At 35.3% G+C, this 18,896-nt stretch overlaps 1 long non-coding RNA gene across 1 annotated transcript; it reads right to left on the bottom strand.

The window, feature by feature from the left end:
- Positions 1 to 3,372: 3,372 nt before the first annotated feature.
- LOC148219951 (uncharacterized) lies at positions 3,373 to 18,089 on the bottom strand. The gene is made up of 2 exons (XR_015799359.1): positions 17,955 to 18,089; positions 3,373 to 5,204 (listed from the first exon to the last, which is right to left on the bottom strand). It is a non-coding gene; the product is annotated as an uncharacterized LOC148219951 (long non-coding RNA).
- Between the last annotated feature and the right edge of the window lie 807 nt (positions 18,090 to 18,896).

Genomic DNA, 18,896 nt, shown 5'->3' with positions numbered 1-18,896 from the left:
CAGGATGAGTAACTGTGTGTCATGATTTCAGAGCCACTGTAATGAAACCCCCCTGTTCTGCAATTATGCTGGGAACTTTCAAACACACATTTGACAAATGTTGCACTCTTGAGAGGCGTCAGAGTGATTCTCCTGAAGGTTGAAGTGTTTCATCTCACCCCACAGCAGAGAAAGAACAGGTAGCTGCGACCCACCCATTCTCTGAGCTACCCCAAACTGGCCACCCCACTCCTGGAAATCAGAGATTTGTAGTGACAGCATTATGCATTCCTTGAAAGAAAATCTCTCCCAGGTGGGTCAGGGCAAAAGGCTCATCAGCAGCCTCGAATCTGTGCAATAAACAAGTTGATTTTTTGCTTTCACTCCTCTATTTTTTTTTGTCCTACTCCTTTTCCTCTCTCCTATGAGAGCTTTAGTCTTCTGTTTAATAGCAGTCTGGGTTAGCCAGACAAGATAATTTCACAAACCTTCTGTGATTTGGTCACCAAAATGCAGCTAAATCAACATCTTAAACAGTCTAGCATGAGTAAGAATTCCTGGGGAGCTAACAGGAATTTGCACTGTGGTTCTTTTTCCCCACATTGGAAAGTAGAGTCCGCATCAGAAAGAGAAGCTGAATTTTGTATGCTTGCTGTATTTTTCTCTTTGTTGCCTTTCTTTGTCTTCTTTCTTCTCTTTTGTTTCATACGCTTGCCTTGCTTTCCCTGAAAAGAAGTAAATTAACAGCAGCAGCAACCCTGGCCGTTCTCAGTTAACTTCTTTAAGGATTTCTTTTTTATTTTCTGATCCAAATAACATTACTATCTTTAGCTCAGTGCTTCAGTGTGTTAAAGCACAAGATTCTCTCTAGAGATTTGGAGTTTTTAAGTGTTTTTTTTTTGTTTGTTTGTTTTTGCTTTTGTTTGGTTTTTTATTTGTTTCATTTTTGTTTTTTGTTTTGTGTTTTTGCTCTACAGGTAAGGGGGTAATAAAGGATGCAGTTAAAACCCCACTTAATAGCTTAAAATTTCATGCTTTTACCTTTTTTTTCCTCTTCATTCCCAAATGACTAAGCAGATTAACTCAGTGGTGCTGGACTGGGAGAAGCAGTGACATTAAACATTGTTCAGTGAAAAAATCAGGGAGTTCCTCTAGAGCAGGGACCAGAGGCAGGGTCTTTTCTCTGGATCTGCTATACCCAGAGACTGCACTGACCTGTAAGCTAATGAATTGTGTAAAAACCCCAAAAAACAAAAAACAAAAACAAAAACACCAAAACCAAAACAAAAACAAAAAAACCAACCAACCAAACAAAAAAACCCCAAAACAAAACAAAAAAACAAACCAACAACAACAACAACAAATTACCCAGAAACAAATACTACAAAACAAACAATAAAGGAAAATTGAAGGTGTTTTAAAATGTGTTTTAAACTTGCTTATTCCATTTATATTTTTAAAAAACTTCTACTACCTTCTGGCAGAAGAAAACTATCAAACATTCAAGCTGAGGACAGCTTCAATCCTGAAATCCCACCAACATAAATGAGAGAGACATAGAATGCATTGCACAAATATGCATGGCACAGCACACCTGAGACATTCCTGTGTGGGACAGCTGCTGTCTTTAGAGTTATGGATCCAAATTTTTCTTGAACTGTAAGCAAAATATTAGGACTTGGCATGACCCAAGTAGAGGTGTGCTGCATTTCATTTATGCATACCAAATTTTAGATTTTGGATGGAGAAAACAAAGCTTGCCATTTCCAGAACAGGTATTGTTTATGATCTTTTGATGAATATTTTGCTCACACTAACACATGTGCAGCAGTAACTCAGTAGTGCATATATCTAACAATGGAAAGCTCTACTGCACTTCAATCCCATGGTTTCAATTTGTGGCCAGGCAGCTGAATACGTCTTCAATGATCCTTGGATTCCTTTTTAATTCTATGAGTTGGAATCCATCACTTCCCAACATTTTCAAGTGTGAGAATTTGAAAGGTTTATTCTGATCATTAATCAGCCCCTCCAATTAAGCACAATTACACCCTATAATGATAGTTATAATTATTGATTGATTAATCTTTCAACTATTAATTAAGAATCTCAATTAAAGGAGTTTTTTCATGTTATTTAAACTGAAACATGACTAATTATTTTATAATTTACCCAGAATGTGCAAAAACTGCATTAGTTCTGTTGTGTTTTCTCTGTGTCACTGCTGCATTGAAAAAGCTGGATTTGGATTTTCAAAAAGAGCTGTCTCCATCCTTGCACAGCCAATTTGTCCATCCAGGTTTGCAGAAAAGGCTGAATCTAAAATGACTTTTATAACAGGAGATGCAAAGTGGTCTCATGAGATTAAATAGTTAATTCGAAAATCTTGGACTTTGCCTGCAAACTGTCATGGATATTTGAGTTATTATTCCTTAGCTTTCAAGGTGTCTCACAAATGTAACTAAAGAAGCAATTTGTACTCTGGTATAAATGTAAGCACACCTGAAGTCATACTAAGTGGAGGATGATACAAAGTTTTAGCTCTCAAAAAAAATCCAGTCTCTAGTGCATTTTTTTGGCTATCACAAAACTGAAGTACAGCTGCAGAGAATGTATTCATAAAGGCAGAGAAAGATGATGAGGGACTTAGATATACCTATAGGCACAACTCCTCCTATTTGGAAGAAAATATTTTTCAACTACATGATAAATTTACATAGACAATAATTTCTAAGACTGCTTATCATTGTTTAATTCAATATTGCACTTGTATTAGAGAAGACTAAACTCTTTATCTCAATGCTTCCAAAATCATCTTTTGGGGAAACTTTTTGTTTCCTTTTTTTTTTTTTTTTTACCAGCACATCCAATCTATTTGTTTTCCATGAAACCATGTTAACGCTAATTGCTACTAAAATTGATGGACACTAGTTCAAATTTTTAAAAGAATCTTATCAACAAAATTTTAGGTGTCTGTAACTAAGTTAACCACTCTGTGTGTGGTTACTGGATAGAAATAAAGAATTCTAAGTTGTGAATAATTTATTGCTTAAATAGATCTTTGAAATGTCAGGCAAATGATTCTCTCCTACAACTTGTATTTCTCTGTTTGTTGATTGTAAATGAAGGCAAAATTGTCTAGCTTAGATATATACCTCTAAATATAAGTAAAATCCACCTCTCCCTGTATTTTGAATTCTTGCACATTTTATTTAAAATTTTAACTACAGTCTGTGCCAAAAAATGTTCTGTGCTGGAACACATATTCAGAGAATATTCATTTTTAAGAGTTGTTATGTTGAACACATAATGGGATTATTTGTGTGAACATAAATAAAGTTGGAAGAATCACATTGTTTAGTCCAATAATACAACTGATCTTGGTAGAACACAGCGTAGAGACATGCACTTTTTAATAGGAAATTAATCAACAGGAGATATTGATTTACAAACTAATAGATTCTGTTAGAATAGATTCTTCTAACTATAAAACTTTCAGTCTGGAGCATGTTATTTTACCTGAAAGACATCAAAATGAATTGTTCCCTAGTTATATTTTTCTAAATGTTTTACTATGGAATAAAGGAAAGTTATGTCATTTCCAGGTAATCCCTTGTCATTTTTGAAAAAAACAAAACCAAACAAACAAACCAAAAAAAAAAAAAAAAAAAAAAAAAAAACAACCCAAAAAACAATGGGGAAAAGGAGCTCAAAAGAATAAGTCAGCTGCCAGTATGGCAGATGCAGCAGTTGTACTTCATTCTATTAATAATGGGGTTTGTAGATAGCATACACAAGCAAACTGGAAATCCTTTAAAGCTCATGACATATTTCAAAGAACATATAAGCTAAAGTGCCAGACAAGGCTAAAAAATAATATAGAAATGTACACTTCAAAAATTCACTTGTATTGGACCCTGATGCTCCTGTCCCAAACTTGGCAGAGATCAGTAGGGGCAGAAACCTTTGCACCAAAGGATGCTAATCTCTGAGAACTGGCCTGTGTTTCAGGCTGTGAAGAAACCTGATTCTGTTTGAGATTGTTGGTTTTGTTTTGTTTTTAACCCAGCCTTAAACACCTGCAGATGGCTACAGCAGCACCTTGTCAAGATAAACTCTGGCTTTGCTCTGTATCAGCAGTGGGATGAAAACACTACTTGGAATGGAGCTCAAAGGCCTGGGATTTTCACTGAACTCATGATGATGTCTGTACAAGAGAGATATTCAGGAATGAATACAATTCTTATTGTATGAAGAGCTGGTATTGACTTCGGGCAGCTTTTCACTGCAAGTTCTTCTCAGTTCTCATCAGAAGTCCATTGTAGCCAACTGAAAGAGTCCCCTTTTCTCTGAATATTAGCTGGGCTTGTACTTGTCCAAAATGTCTGCTGTGAGATTTATATGCTGAGACTGCAGTATGTTCAGTCCCCAAGCATAGAACAAATCTTTATATATTTTCTGTAATATTTGACCCATTTCCCTTGACTTTCATTGGGTTTAGATGAAGTAAAAACTCATCACTAAGCTGTATAGTCTCCTTCACAGTTTGAAAATCAGTGACCTCTTTCCATCAACAACTATATGGAAACCTGTGCTTGCCAGATCAGAAAACATTTGTGAACATAAATTTGCATAAGCTATAAATCATCTACTTGCAAACAATCTGTGTAAAAATCCAAAAATTGAAAAAATATCTTGCAGGTTTTTTTTCTTATTTACCTTCTCTGATCTTAAGCATATAAAAATATTCTTCTAATCTGTCCACTGATAAATACCTATGGTTAGATTCAAACACTCAACAAATCTATTACTAAACTAGATTCTGATTTTTAAATCCTTGCTGTTTCACCTATAGCCTTGTTAGTCCAGGGCTTAAATTATCCACTCACTTCGTGTCACTTGAGATGATAAATATTGGCAATCACCAGTTTGGGTGATTTTCCGGTCTCATTCAAATTGTACCACAAGGTGAGTTCTCAGCGATGAACTGAATTTCCCTGAAGTTCACAGAGCTTTCGTTATCAGCATCTCTCCTTAGCACACAGGGCCCTGCGTTGCTCACACAGACAGCACCAAAATGCACTGCAGAGCTTTTAATGCATTCTGAATAGCTCTTGTCATTCAGGATCCTTCATTTCATGTTTCAGATTTTCCCAGGGGGCTTTGATGTTAATCCATTTCACACTTCTAACACATCTGTTCTTCTTCTGGCTTTCTTATCTCTTCTGAGCATTCAAATAAAAAAAAAATATAAAAAAGGAGGAAAAAAAAAAGGAAAAGAAAAAAGTTTTAGCTGTCATTGTGCAGTTTCTGAAGACAGACTTTAATGATGAAGCACACTCCATCTAACTTCATTGATACTTGGGTTTAGCCACACAAGGAGTTATGTATGCACAATATATCCAAGACTAACTGCTTCCACAGTACTTTGAATTTTTCTTGACTCTTTATGTAAATTAAGAAAAAAATGTCCATTATAGTCCCTAGAAATAAGACAGTGTGGTCCAGTGATTAATTTTTGTACATCAACAGGTTTTATAAGAAGATGCCACCCTTCTCCAGCAGCATTAATTAAACTATGACCAAAACAACTTTCATGTGTTAATGTCAATACAAAGTAAAATGCTGAACAAACACAGGGTAGTGGTCACTCCTTGTTATAACAAGAGCTGCCAAAATTCAGTGCTCTGATCCTTGATTTCAGAAAAATTAACTATTCTTTCCTCGGAAGGCCAAGATTTAGAATGGAAATAAGTAATGTTAGTAAGAAAGATAATTCAGAATTCCTTATTCTCCACTTCACCAAGTGAAATGTGGCTCACGTACTTACAGCAGCCCTGTGTAACTAGTCAAAGCTGGATGCTCAGTCTGACTCCATAGTCAGTGGTGAAATACTGGGAGTTCTGGGTGTGATTCATCCCATCCCAAAATTTCAGTCTCGATGGGATGAATCACCATCTCTAGGTGTCACTTTCCATTGATACACAAAGTTTCTGGATGACAGCTTTAGCTAAAAGTTTAACATTCAGGTAGCTAGACCCAACTAAAAATAATCCTAACTTTTGATTTTATCTTGGAGAATAAAAGAACTATTATAAATGTCCTTAGTTTCCTTTTTATCTTTTCTTTTCCCTTTGGCTGGGTAAGGCATTAAGGCTATTAGTGATAGTCCCCATTTTAAATATGAAAATGTACTATTTCATGGTTAAACTTCTCAGGAAATGTTCTATTGTACAGTTGCACCTTATTTGAGGCATGTTTTGTGGGACTGACCAAAACTGGTTGTTTAACAAAGGCAGTAACTTAATAATGCTGGAAAAGAATTGTATTCAAAGCATCTCTGTAGACAGGAGGTTACCTAATAACTTTCTATTGTAGGCCTGTCACTGTCTATGAAAGACATGCATTATCATATAAATGAAAAGACTGCTCTTTTCCATCATCCATATCCTCATTCCCCCCTAAAAAAAAAAAAAAAAAGAAGAAAAGTCTGTCCAGATCAAACTTTAAAAACATTAAGTCCTTTGCAAATTCTTACTGACTCTTGATGGTTCTCAAATAATTTTAAACCACATCAAATATAACTATAATGAGGCAATTGTGACATCTTATTAGTGGAGGGATAATTAATATTAAAAAGTAAAATGATCCCAATAATAGCCTGTTGACCATGAGTTTCCCATGAGATTATTGTTCCTGGCTTAATCCTTTGTTTCCTGTTGTGTTCAGCAAAGGCAGGTACTTAGTCATAAAACTGCTTGACCTGTCCCTGTGAAAAAAAGCAGGATGCTCTCACTGGCCATTGCAGGTGGTGGTTTGCAAAGATGCTTGAGGCATTTATGATGATTTAAGCATTTAAGATGATTTAGGCATTAAAACGTTTGTCTCAAACAGTGCAATTTCTAGTGGGCAGGGGAGTCAAAGGATGTGTACAAACAGGGAGGTAATGGATCTGACTAGAAAATCTGATTAATATAACAAAATGTTATTCACATAATCAATCCCATTTTGTTCAAAAGAAATCAGCTACTGAACTGTAATTACATTAAAGCAAAGAGAACTTTTCCATGATGGAACAATCAGAAAATCTGATTTTGCAAATGAAACACTATACCAACAGTGGTTTCACTGCTCTTTTCAGAGAAAAAGGTAGTTGAGATCAGCATCAATAGAAATAAAACATATGGATGAAAAGAATCACCTTGTTTCATCAGAATTAAATGCTCTGATAAGGTCATGTTGATTTCTCATTGTCAGAACTATAATTTTATGTATCATGTAGACGTCTGGATAGTTAATACTGACTTTGGAAAAAGAGACATTTCAAAAGAAGAGAATCTCCTGGGAAAAAGAAAATAAAATTTCACTGATTATTGGACTACTCTGTTGAAATAGTTACAGATGTAGCCCTAGAAGTCTCAGTGGTTAGGAAATTTTGGGCCCTAGGATATTTGAAAGACAATGTCTGAAAGTACTGCATAAGTGGGAAATTGTGGGATCTTTTGTTTTGCTCAAATGGGACCCTTTATCACTGTACTTTTTATTTCACTCAAAAATGGCTCAGTAGTAGGTTAACTTTATAGGTGTGTATGTGGAAATGTATACATCTAGAATGTTAAGAATTGGGAAAATAAAAACCAAAAAACACTAAAAACCTCAACAAAACAAAACAAAACAAAAAAACCCAACAAGGAGTAAGTAGAAAAACAATATATGGCAAAAAAAAAAGTAGACTCAACCAGTAAGGTACTTTGTCCTATGTAGTCAAAATCTGTCTTATTTTTTGACCTGATACTGAAGATTTAGTTATTTTGCCTTGTCCTGTCCTTCATGGTGCCAGTTGGAATTTTGCAACCCCTGTAATGTTTTAGTCTCCATTCATAATGAGCTTCTAGTCAGAAGAGAGTTCTGTGAGATGGAGTCCATGAGAGAAGAAAGGGAAGGAAGGCAGTAGGTCATCAGTCAGCCTTGTCTCCCTTTGGGTAAGCTGGCAACAAATGAGTGCTTCTAACTTCAATCTGGTAATGCAAACTGATTTGATATGAAGGCTTTTTTACCAAAATACAGTTGTCCGTGCTGACTGATTTCTGGTCAGACATAAGGAATTTTTGGCATTTTTTTTCCTGATGTCTTTAAGGTGACAATTGCTTGCTACTGCTGTTAGATAGCAGAGCTGCTAGTCAAGTGCATGAAATGTCTGGTTTGAAGCTATGCCATTCATGGTGAAGATGAACACGTGGAGGGATTTTTAGTGTAAAGTGCCTGAAGTGTTCGTCATTTTTCTTTAACACATTTCAAAGGACACTGCAATTCATCATGAACAAAAAGACCAAGACTGATTTTGTCTGGTATGGCTTAATTTTGCACTCTGTGCTACCAATGCTCTTCCATGCCCTCCACTTTCCTCTTTCTTTTCAGAAGTAGTCACATGGCTCATAATCCTCTGTTCTATGTTTGGTGGCAATGGCCTTTGAGTATGCACACTCATCTCCTCTACTTTTGAATAACCTTTGTTGGCCAGATATTGTCTTTCTTGAGCTGAGTAATTTATTTTTCTAGGAAACAGACAGGTTTTCCTGCTGTAATAAACAAACCCTCCCACCTTCTCTCATCATTCAGTTCTGGAACATTTTATTCACTCCTTTTGCCCACAGTACCTCCTAATTCAAATATGTATGACTGAAGAATATGTCTGACCTCACTTAAAGGCTCATAAAAGACCTGGGTTTTTTTTGTTTTTTTTTTTTTTTTTGCTACTTCACAGTGGATTGAATGACTATTAAAATGAGGAACCAAACACCCTTCTCTGACTCATATTGATATTTTGTTCCAGAATGAAAAATAAGATAAGAATGTCTAGGACGTCTGTGTAGTTATTAGAATTATGAACACATCTAAGGTTTCCAGAACAGCTTGCTCATTTGAAGAGTAATGATGCCTAAAGTACCTCAGAAGCACTATCAGTCTCTTCTGACTATATTTTAAGCTGAAGGAGAACACAATTTCTTCAAAATCACCACGTTTCTAAAGAAGATTTTAACTCAGTTACCCAAACTGCCAAGTTACCAGTTACCCATATGTTCAAGATTGGATGAGGACTTTATTTTCTGAGGATGCCAAGTGAATTTTCTACCCTGGCAAGTGATGTTTTGTTGTAGGAGGTAAATTGTACAGACTTTATAGTCTATATTGAATTTTAGTCTCTCCAAACAAGATAGACAAACAGTACAGAAGTTCTTAGACATAATTCTGATTTTAGACTCACTAACCTCAGATCACAGAATCACAGAATGTTCTGAGTTGGTGGGATTTAACTCCCTTCTGCCATGTTGGAAATTGTGACAGCATATTCACACCTGCACACACTGTCAAAGAAAACAGGAAAACCTTCCCAAACCAAAATGGTCCTCCTAGAATAGGAGGCTGGTGCTGGGTCAGGAACCTTGTAGACAGGGGAAGCATGTGGCTGAAATGAATTTAAATGAAACCCACACTGGAATTTAAGAAAGCTGCAAGAGTAGCAAAGCTGATACAGAGCAGTCCAGTGCCACTGGATACTGGGAAATGGAAAAGTTTCAAAAATGTTGTGAAGGCAAAGGTTGTAGAGAGGAGAAGGAGAGAGCACATATTTTAAAAGGACATTTTATCCTTTGAAAACCTGTTTGCTTTGGTCTGTTACTAAAAAAATTAGGACAAGGATTATTGTCCTATTCGTTTCACCCTGTTTCATGGAACATTGTTCTATAAAAATAAGTTACTGTTATTATCATGATAAATAAAGGACAGATCTGAACAGCGCTATAAATTTTGGTAGTTTTAGATCTATTGCATGAATTTAAATGGATGTTTTTGTCACGGTTATCTATTCCCTTGACCACTCTTTTAAAAGAATTAAGGATATAGAATTTTAATATTCAAATAAACTGCATTTTGCAGCATAATTTTTTCAGTATTTGGAAATGAAGCAGTGCTAATAATAATGATCATGCCAAAATATAAATACTAACTATAAATAATTGCTACTAGACACAAGCAAAACACAGAGCTTAGATCTTTTCATAATCAAGCTCCTTTATCCTTGTTCAGTGAGCTGTTGGATTAGGATAAGGATGAAGACCTTGAAAATTCTGACTTCCCAAATGATACAAAATCACTCAGCTCTGGAAATAAACCAGAAATTAGAGAAATATATCTGCAAAAAAATCTTTGATATTGTGAAGAACTAAACAAAACCAGCCTGGAATCAACATTTCCAGCTTTCACAGCACTGTTGCAGTTATGGCATGCTTTACAAGTTACTGCCTTCCAACCACAAGACCTTCTAAGGACACTCTTTAGCTACACTGACATACACTCCCAAAATTAATTTCCAATTAGTAAAAAAAAAAAAAAAAAAAAAAGGTATAACAAAATCCAGACAATAGTTGATAACTACTATAAGGCTTCAGAGAATAAATAAGGTGATTCACACTAAACTTTGTGTTTAGATTTCACCCTCATCCACGATATTATGGAGGAGAAACACAGAAGCTTCCTAGGCATATTTGGAAATGGCATTGTTATGTTTTATTTATTTTAGAGGGAAGAGAAGACATTGTGGAAATAGTTGGATTTGGCAAGAAAATGCAGAGTCATCCAAACCAATAGCTTTGGACATGAAGTTTCAGGGTTGTTTCACTGCAACTTTCAAAGCTTTAGTTCGCCTTAAATCTACATTCTTGTCAAAATAAAAAGAAAAAAGCAAGAGCACAATCCTAGGGATACAAGGTTCTTTATGCTGTTACTCATCTAAATTCAAATTATTGCTCTGTCAATATTGCAGAATGTCAAAACCACTCAAAATTTGTTAATGTTCAGGTGTATTTTTCTCAGTCTTAAATTTAGAAATATTAATTCTTTTTCAACAAGTATTCACTGGAAAAATATCTTGTACTTGAACTCCTCACAAGGTAAGTCAGCTTGACTACTTTCATGTGCTACCCCAGTGAAGAATGGAAGGAGCTGAATGAGAAAAATACTTTTTGAAAAAATAATGTATTTTGTGGATTGGAACATCCTTTTTCTCTGAGGTCCTGCTAAAATGTCTGATATTTTAGGATCCTTTCTCCTCTTCATTCCCAGAATTCCGTGAAAATTCCATGTAGAATTGATCCATCATTCCATGTAATAACCTGATCCAAATTAGCCCTGTTTCAGGATGGAAATTGAACCAGATAACCTCCAAAGGTCCTTTGCAACCAAAATTGTTGTGCTCCTGAGGCTACTGTTCAGAATTACTTTTTTCAGGTTGCCATAAAGGGAAAAAGGAGATGTCTAGGCTTCAACAGTTGTGTCTGGTGACATGCAGTCATTTACTGATCTAAATTTACTCAAAGCTCGATTATATAAGCTCCTAATGGAATAGGGAGATAATACAGAAAAGATGAAATACATATTATTAACTGATGTTATAGGAATATAAGTAATTTATTTACCTTTAAAAAATTAGATAAGAAGTGTTGGGAACAGTTTTAAATACAAACAAGTGGTGTGAGTGGATTTTATTCTGTTTTAACATATAGCTGATCTGCTTAACAAAGTCTTTATTGAGTGAGTCTAAGCAATACCTAGAAGTGGGTGGAGGGTTGGAAGTCTTGCTTAACATATACTTGAATAATCCAGAATAACATAATCACTTCTACTTTAGAAATCTTTACTTTTGGACGTGAGTAGACCTTTTTTTCCTCTTCAATTTTGAGACCTGTACTTTCATTATTGTAGCTTATTTTGTTCATGAAGTTAGTAGAGGCTATGTTGACATTATAATTACTGATCAAAAATGAGAACAGAATGAGGCAATGGAAATAACCTAAAACTTTGTCAACAAATAAAACATAAAAGAACCCTTCTGAAACAGTTTTAAACTGTCTGCTCTGTATTTTTTTTTTTTTAACAGAGGCTCAATTCTTCACATAATATAATGAATAATACACACTAGGCATTGAAAAAATAGGTCTGTAATTATACTACAGGGGCTTGGTGACACAGATAAAACATTCACCATCACACTCTCATTGGAATTAGACTAATTATGTACATAGTTGGGTGTCCATTAATCCTATTATTATTATTATTATTTAACAGTATTATTCATAATGTAAGTTTTCCTTCCTTTAATTTCAGACCTGTAACAATCAAGAATGTTCCATGCTTAATTAGCAGCCAAAAGCTTGAGAATACAGTATAATGGGACATTATGGGGACTCTACAGTGAGTTAATGACATAGCAACCAGCTAACGAGAATGAGGAATTTTTACAGGGGCATTCTAAAATGAGCTGCATGGAAACACAAATTGTATCAAATAACACCATTGCCAGTATCTCTACTTATTCTCCAGAAGTGAGGTAGGTACCAGAACCACATCTTGCACTCCTCAGAGGAACAAGACTCATCCATGCCCTACCAGTGGTTTTCTGTAGTGGGAGGAAATCTTAGTAAACCTTGAATAAAACTTGCATTAGCAGCGCTCATCTCTGGGAATCTCTCTAGGATCCATCCCCTGAGACCAAATCCTATCTCAAATAAGGGAATAAGAGCAGGGACAGAAGAGAACAAAGAAAGCTTAGGGGCTGAAAGAGTCTCAAAACAAATACCTCTTTATGAAACTGCCCTTTGTCCTGGATCGTGCCAGGTTGGTCTGCAGGATGGCAGTGTTCTCTATGCACAATGGAAAAGCTGAGTTCTAAAAAGGGAGCCTTTACTGAATTCAGCATAATACTGATATTTAAATTTCGCTCTTATTTTTCAGGTACAAGTTCACTGAGTATTATGAGACGTGTATACTCCACCCCCCATATATAAAATGTAATAATATTATTTTGTTTCAACTAGATGTTGGTTTACAGAGACAAAGAACAGTTTTCCAGCAATTGTTCTTTCCTTTGACTGTCCAGTAAGGAAGAACCTAATATTTTCCACAAAGTTTTGTATTATTAGTGCTACTGCAATTCAGCCTAAATTAAGCTTATTGAAGTAACTATATTTTTACATCAAGTGATTACAGTAGCCTACACAGAATACTCTCTATTCTACCTAATTTAGTAGAGGCTGAACAATTAATTACAACTTTCCTCTGGGAATAGTTCCCTGTGCTTGTTTAAGAATAGTCAGACTTGCAATCAGACTAAGATATTTCCCTATAACTGATGATATTACTTACTTTCCAGAAATTCTTCTGCTACCATTCCAATTCCTTACAATACTGTGGTTTTTGTTATGGACCAAACTCTGAGGTGGCTACATTTAAATTATGTGAATTCTACCCACATATTCACATGATTTGCTCTTTTAAAAGTGCCAATTCAGACTTTCTGTTGCTAGGTAGATGTCAGGTGATAATCCTTCATGTATTTGAGATAAAGCTTTGTAGGAAGGAAGAATCATGACATAGTAGCCACTCTGTGTTGCATCATTTCTACCTCTGTTGCAAGAAGTATCTGGTCTCAAAACTAGCTCCTGAGTCACAAAAAAGTTGGATTGTGAAAGTCAGCTCTGATTCAAGAAATTTCAAAATTTTTTTCTGCCTTTTTTTTTTTTTTCCTTGTTTTCTGGTCAGTGAAAAAAAAAAAAAAACAACAAAATGCAAAAAACCTCAAAAGTTGACTTCAAAGAGGAGAAGTTGAACATATCTCTTTTGTCTTTCTACCTCAAAAATATGTGGAAAAATATTCAGAAAAGTAATTAATACAAAATTGTACAAAAAAAAAAAAGTGGAAAGAATTATTGTCTCATTTTTCTGTGACTGAAAGTGGGTTTTAACATACAAATAAAGTTGCATGAGAGAAAGCAAAAAGGAACATCAAACAGAATTTCATAGTCTCTATTGAAGAACATCCTTTTTGGTAAGGATGAAGATACTACAGCAGAAATATTTTTTTTCCCTGTTAGTTTTGTTTTCCTTTCTTTGGATTTGTTTCAGTAATTACATCTTTCCTTTCAAGTTTCTATACTGGTTTTGAGCTGAGCTGAATATAGGAAAGAATAATTTTCATTTGCTATACAGGCTTGACAAGACATGTAATTGTGTACATTTGAGAATTTAACCCTAAAACCAAAATAAAACAAAATACAATAATTTCTTATTCAAGTGTTATTGGTCCTGCACATATTCTGCGTCAAAAGAAAAAGAATTACCACTTCTCTCATTCCCTTTGTGCAAATCAGAAATGAAAACTAAATAACTGGGCATAGCATGCCAAACACTCATAAATCAAATCTGCCCCCAAATAAGCACTATTCATAATAAAAATATGCAAATAGCATTGACAGAAGCCATGCAAATAATTTCAGAAGTAAATCAGGGTAAGTGGGCAGTAATAAATTTCGGTTTGACTGGAACGGCAGAAATTTAGACGAATTAGTGAAAGGTGGGAATGTTTTACAACCAGATGGAAAGACAGTAATCATTTGATCAAGTGCAACTGGACACTGCAAATTATTCCATCTTTCTCTTTAGCATGAGACATGCGCTGGATATTAACCAGACTTCTTCCAGACTTATTTCTGTAAATCTTTTGAATAGGAAAAATAAATGTACAAAAATATCAACAACATCACGATTCTGAAGGCAAACACAAACCAGTAACAATTGGAGCTACGAAAAAAAGAATAAAAATAAAAATCAAACAAACAAATAAAATCAACAGAAAACCAACCAACCAACCAACCAACCCCAAAAAAACCCAAAAAAACAACAAAGATTCACCACTTGCTGTCTCTTTGGACAGCACTGGAGCTGTGATAATCCTTGTATCTGGTGTCTAAGAACCAGGGTGGCAGATGTCCCAGGAGCTGGAAAGACAGACAAATCAGGCAGTTCAGTGAGACAGAACCATGAGTTTCAGCATCAGTAAGGCTCGTGTGCTCCAGGGATCCAGGCTGGCTTTTGGTTTTCACACACAGTGAAACCTAAACCATCATGGTATTTGTACAGAAGTGTCTCTCCTTTGTGCTAGAATGGCCAAGTAGAAATAATATAACCAGCAGCTGAAGCCTTAGGTTCTCTACCAAGGAATTGAATCTGTGTTGACACTCCTATGCTGGAATTAAAGAATTTTCTTTGTTATTTGGGAGGAGTTTATGACATATTATTTGAATTTGCTTATAAAAAAAGCCGAGATGGATAGGTTTTTCTTCAAACAAGAGTGTAAATTAGCTGTCCCTTTAAAATTTCTGTAGGAAAGTAATGATATACTTCCTAAACAAGAAGCCAGTCCTGGTTTCATTCCTCTTGTACCTTCAATTCCTTCCCTACAGGGAAGATAATTTTTCTTTTTTTTCTTTTTTTTTTTTTCTTTTTTATCTTTCATTTCTTTTGTTGTTGCTGTTTTTGTTTGGTTGGTTGGTTGGTTGGTTGGTTTGGTTTGCGGTTTTTTTTGGTTTTTTGTTTTTTTTGTCTTTCTTCCAAGGCACAAACTTTAGTCTAATTTTAGTCTAATTTCTTAGGTGACTGAGATGCTAATCAAGCAACTCAAGACAGAGAGGCTAGTGAAAATAATCAAATGTGAAACTGTCCAGGGGAAACACTCTACTTTGAAGTAAAAGAGAGGAAATTGTCATTTTGAAGCCACTAGAGACAGCCTTCTTGTTACAAAGAAGACCCTGGGGAGTCACTACCTGATTTGCTCTTAGTCAGGCTGGCATCTCAGTGACAGGGCAATTGTAATTAGGATGAATAAAATGAGAGAAGTGCCAGCTCCCCAATTTGTAATTCAGTGAGCGACATTAAAGACACAGTATTATGTTTAATTTTTTGAAGAATCAGTCACTGTGCTAACAGGTAGCAGGACTTCCCCCTATGGAGATGACTTACATAAAATCTGAATCTCTTTCCATGAAGAGAACAAATATGACACAGGCAAGGGAGCCCAGATGGTTATGGAACTTTAGGCAGTCTTTAGGAAAAGATGAGATAGAAAATCAGATGTTGGGATTTGTTTTGCCTTCTGAGAAGAGTCACACAAGAGGAAAACAATGAAGCTTCACTGACGTAACTGATATTACAGTCTGATCTTTCATCTTTTCATCTGACTAATGAAAATTACAGGGTACAGATGCATCAAAGACCATTCTCATTATTGCCATTAGAATCAGTAACTCCAAATCAGAATATTTTCAGCATCATTTTCTGGGTATTTATAATTAATTTCCAGGTAGAAATAACAGTTGTTCCAGAAAATGTATAAATTTACATGTGTAAAAACTAAAAGTTCATATTTAATAACTGAATCCTATTCAAAATCTTTTTCTAAGAGTGGGATGTCATGACTCCAATAGAAAAACATGCACAACAGGAAAGTTTGATGTCAATCTTCATTTCCAAACATGAACAAAAATTCTCAGAAGAAATTTCATCTTCTCTAAAGCCAGAAAATAAACGCAAAACCTTTTCAAAAAATAAGCTCAGATTGCAAAGAATAAGTGTTGACTGATACAAAATAATCAGTTTGTGGCTTTGTGTATAAAGAATATGGTTCCTAAGAGGCTGAGCTCTGGCTTCAACTCTTCATTGGTAGCCACCAGTGTATATCAGGTACCTTGTAAAGACACAGCCAGGGAGTGATAAATATACTGCACATAGTTTTGCCTTTTATTTCTGCTAGTTGAAAAAGAAACCCTGAATATGAATATAATTCAAAGCTGGAAAAGTTTCCTTTTGTACAAATTTGAATGGTCCAGCAGGGCACTGAAATATGTCAATATGTAACACACATACACACACACACACACATTATATTTTCCTTTCTAAAGCTTGCATTTTAAAATTGAAGGCAAAGGTTCCAGAAGCCTGAAGATAATTCGCATTTGAGTGATTCTGTGACCATCAGCATTGCTGTGGCCATGAGTTCTACACAATTAAGTCCTCTGCCATAGCAGCTCAAAATGATAAATACAACAATAGCCATGCACTGTCACTGAGCTCAACTTTGGCCATGTCTAATTTGTAGCAATGCCTAAGTCTAATCCTAGTGAAGTTCCTGTCTATGTTACAGATTGAAACTGGTTTGTTAGCAGGTGGGTTGGGAGACAACCTTTCTGTGATTGGTCCCTCTGGCAGTTCTGCATCTGTAATGTAGGTGGACTGTCAGGGTTACTTTAAGATTTCTTTTTTTGGAGCTGTCAGCTCAGTCGGTGCCACAACCATTAAATTCTGTTGAAAATATCAGTTTTCAAAGAGAAAATACCTTCCTTTTCTCACTTGCTCCAATTGCCTTCCTCACCTTGTTTTGTCATGAAAGTCATGAAGGCAACAGCTATTATTGCTATTACTTGTAGTTAGAGGTTTCTCAAATTAATTTCTGCTGTTGATGTTTAAGTCTTGGCTATCAGTCCATCTATCTATCTATCTATCTATCTATCTATCTATCTATCTATCTATCTATCCATCCATCCATCCATCCATCCATCCATTTATCCATCATCTATCCATCATCTATCTAGTTTTGTTTTTTTTTTCCCTGAACCTGAAAATCAGCAATTCCAATCTCTGACATTAAGTCTCACCAGAGTTGTCCCCAGTTTCCAGTCTCATCATCATTACATCACGTGGTTTAAAACAACAAAAAATAAATTACAATATAAAACAAATAAACGAACAAAAAAAGGTGAATAACAAAACCACCCCCAAAAACCCAAAACCAAACGAAACCAAACAAAAGAACAACCCACCAAAAAAACCCAACGATATCTCTCCCCCCCCCAAAAAAAACCCATAAAACAAACAAAAAAAAAAAACCACAAAACCAAAACAAAAAAAAGTTCATCTCTTTACAATGCATCCCCCCCAGAGTCTCACAGGAAATCAGAGAAGAGCTGTGCTTTTTGAGGGAAAAGAAAATGACATTTTAAGTTTAAGCGAAGGGAAAGAAAACTGGGAAGTAAATCAGGTGATTTCTGTTTAGAAGGGGATGAAGAAAATCTCCTTGGTTATCATACCTCAGCTCCAAATGAGTAATTCTGTTTCTAAGATAATATTTTGAAACTTCCCTGTTCAAAAACCAGGATATGAGACATTAGATTAAAAAAAAACAAACAAAAAAGAAAAACTCTTTTAGTCCAGTGTGCCGCCATTACATAATTGTTCAGAAAGTAATCAAGCTGGCTAAAGTCCCGTGGCAATATCTTAAGCCCTCTGTTTTTAAATCCCCCAGCCTTGTTACCTCATTCACTGTGCTGAATCCTAGCAACAGTTTTGTTTCCAGCTTTCATCAACAACGTGGTAAACTTTTCTACTGGAACAAGGGCTCATGGCTGTTTTCTAATAGCCCAGCAACAGCACAAATATAAAATCTGTTAAGGCTTGATGGTAAATAATAACAGCAAATTAATAAATAAATAAATAAAGCATAGCAAATTATTCCTAGCCAACGAAGATAGGTAGAATAAGAGGACTTGTATGAATACATCCATGGAAACTGGATAGAGAGTGTTTAGACCTGTTTTAATGAGCAAAAAGACAAGCTAATGATGGCTGGAAAGTAATGGGAACATCAAATTCAACAAAACATGTTGTGTTCAAACTAAACCCATCTTCAACAAAACACTTAAAAAAATCAGTAAATAAGAGTGAAACCCAGTTTATGTCACTAAACAATGAGAAAACTTCAGTAAAAACTTGAAAGTCTTTAAAAGTATCCCCAGTGTGAGGAATGCTGGGTATCACAAGGAATGACTAGCTATGTCACTCAATAGCAATAGCAATATCTCCTCCTACAGAGAGAATAAAATCTCCTAGAGAGGATTTAGGATATCTTAAGATCTCTTAGGATTATGATCTTTTAGGGAGAGATATTAAAAACACTTTAAAGGCAGGTAAGTGATTGACTAAGTGAAATAAAATCAGCAGATCAGAGTTAAAATGGAAACTGTATGCTTCAA

Source organism: Sturnus vulgaris, chromosome Z, assembly GCF_052056855.1.
Source record: "Sturnus vulgaris isolate bStuVul1 chromosome Z, bStuVul1.hap1, whole genome shotgun sequence".
NCBI classification, from domain to species: Eukaryota; Metazoa; Chordata; class Aves; order Passeriformes; family Sturnidae; genus Sturnus; species Sturnus vulgaris.
Note: the sequence above shows the minus strand (reverse complement) of the source record. Positions and strands in the feature narration are given on the sequence as shown.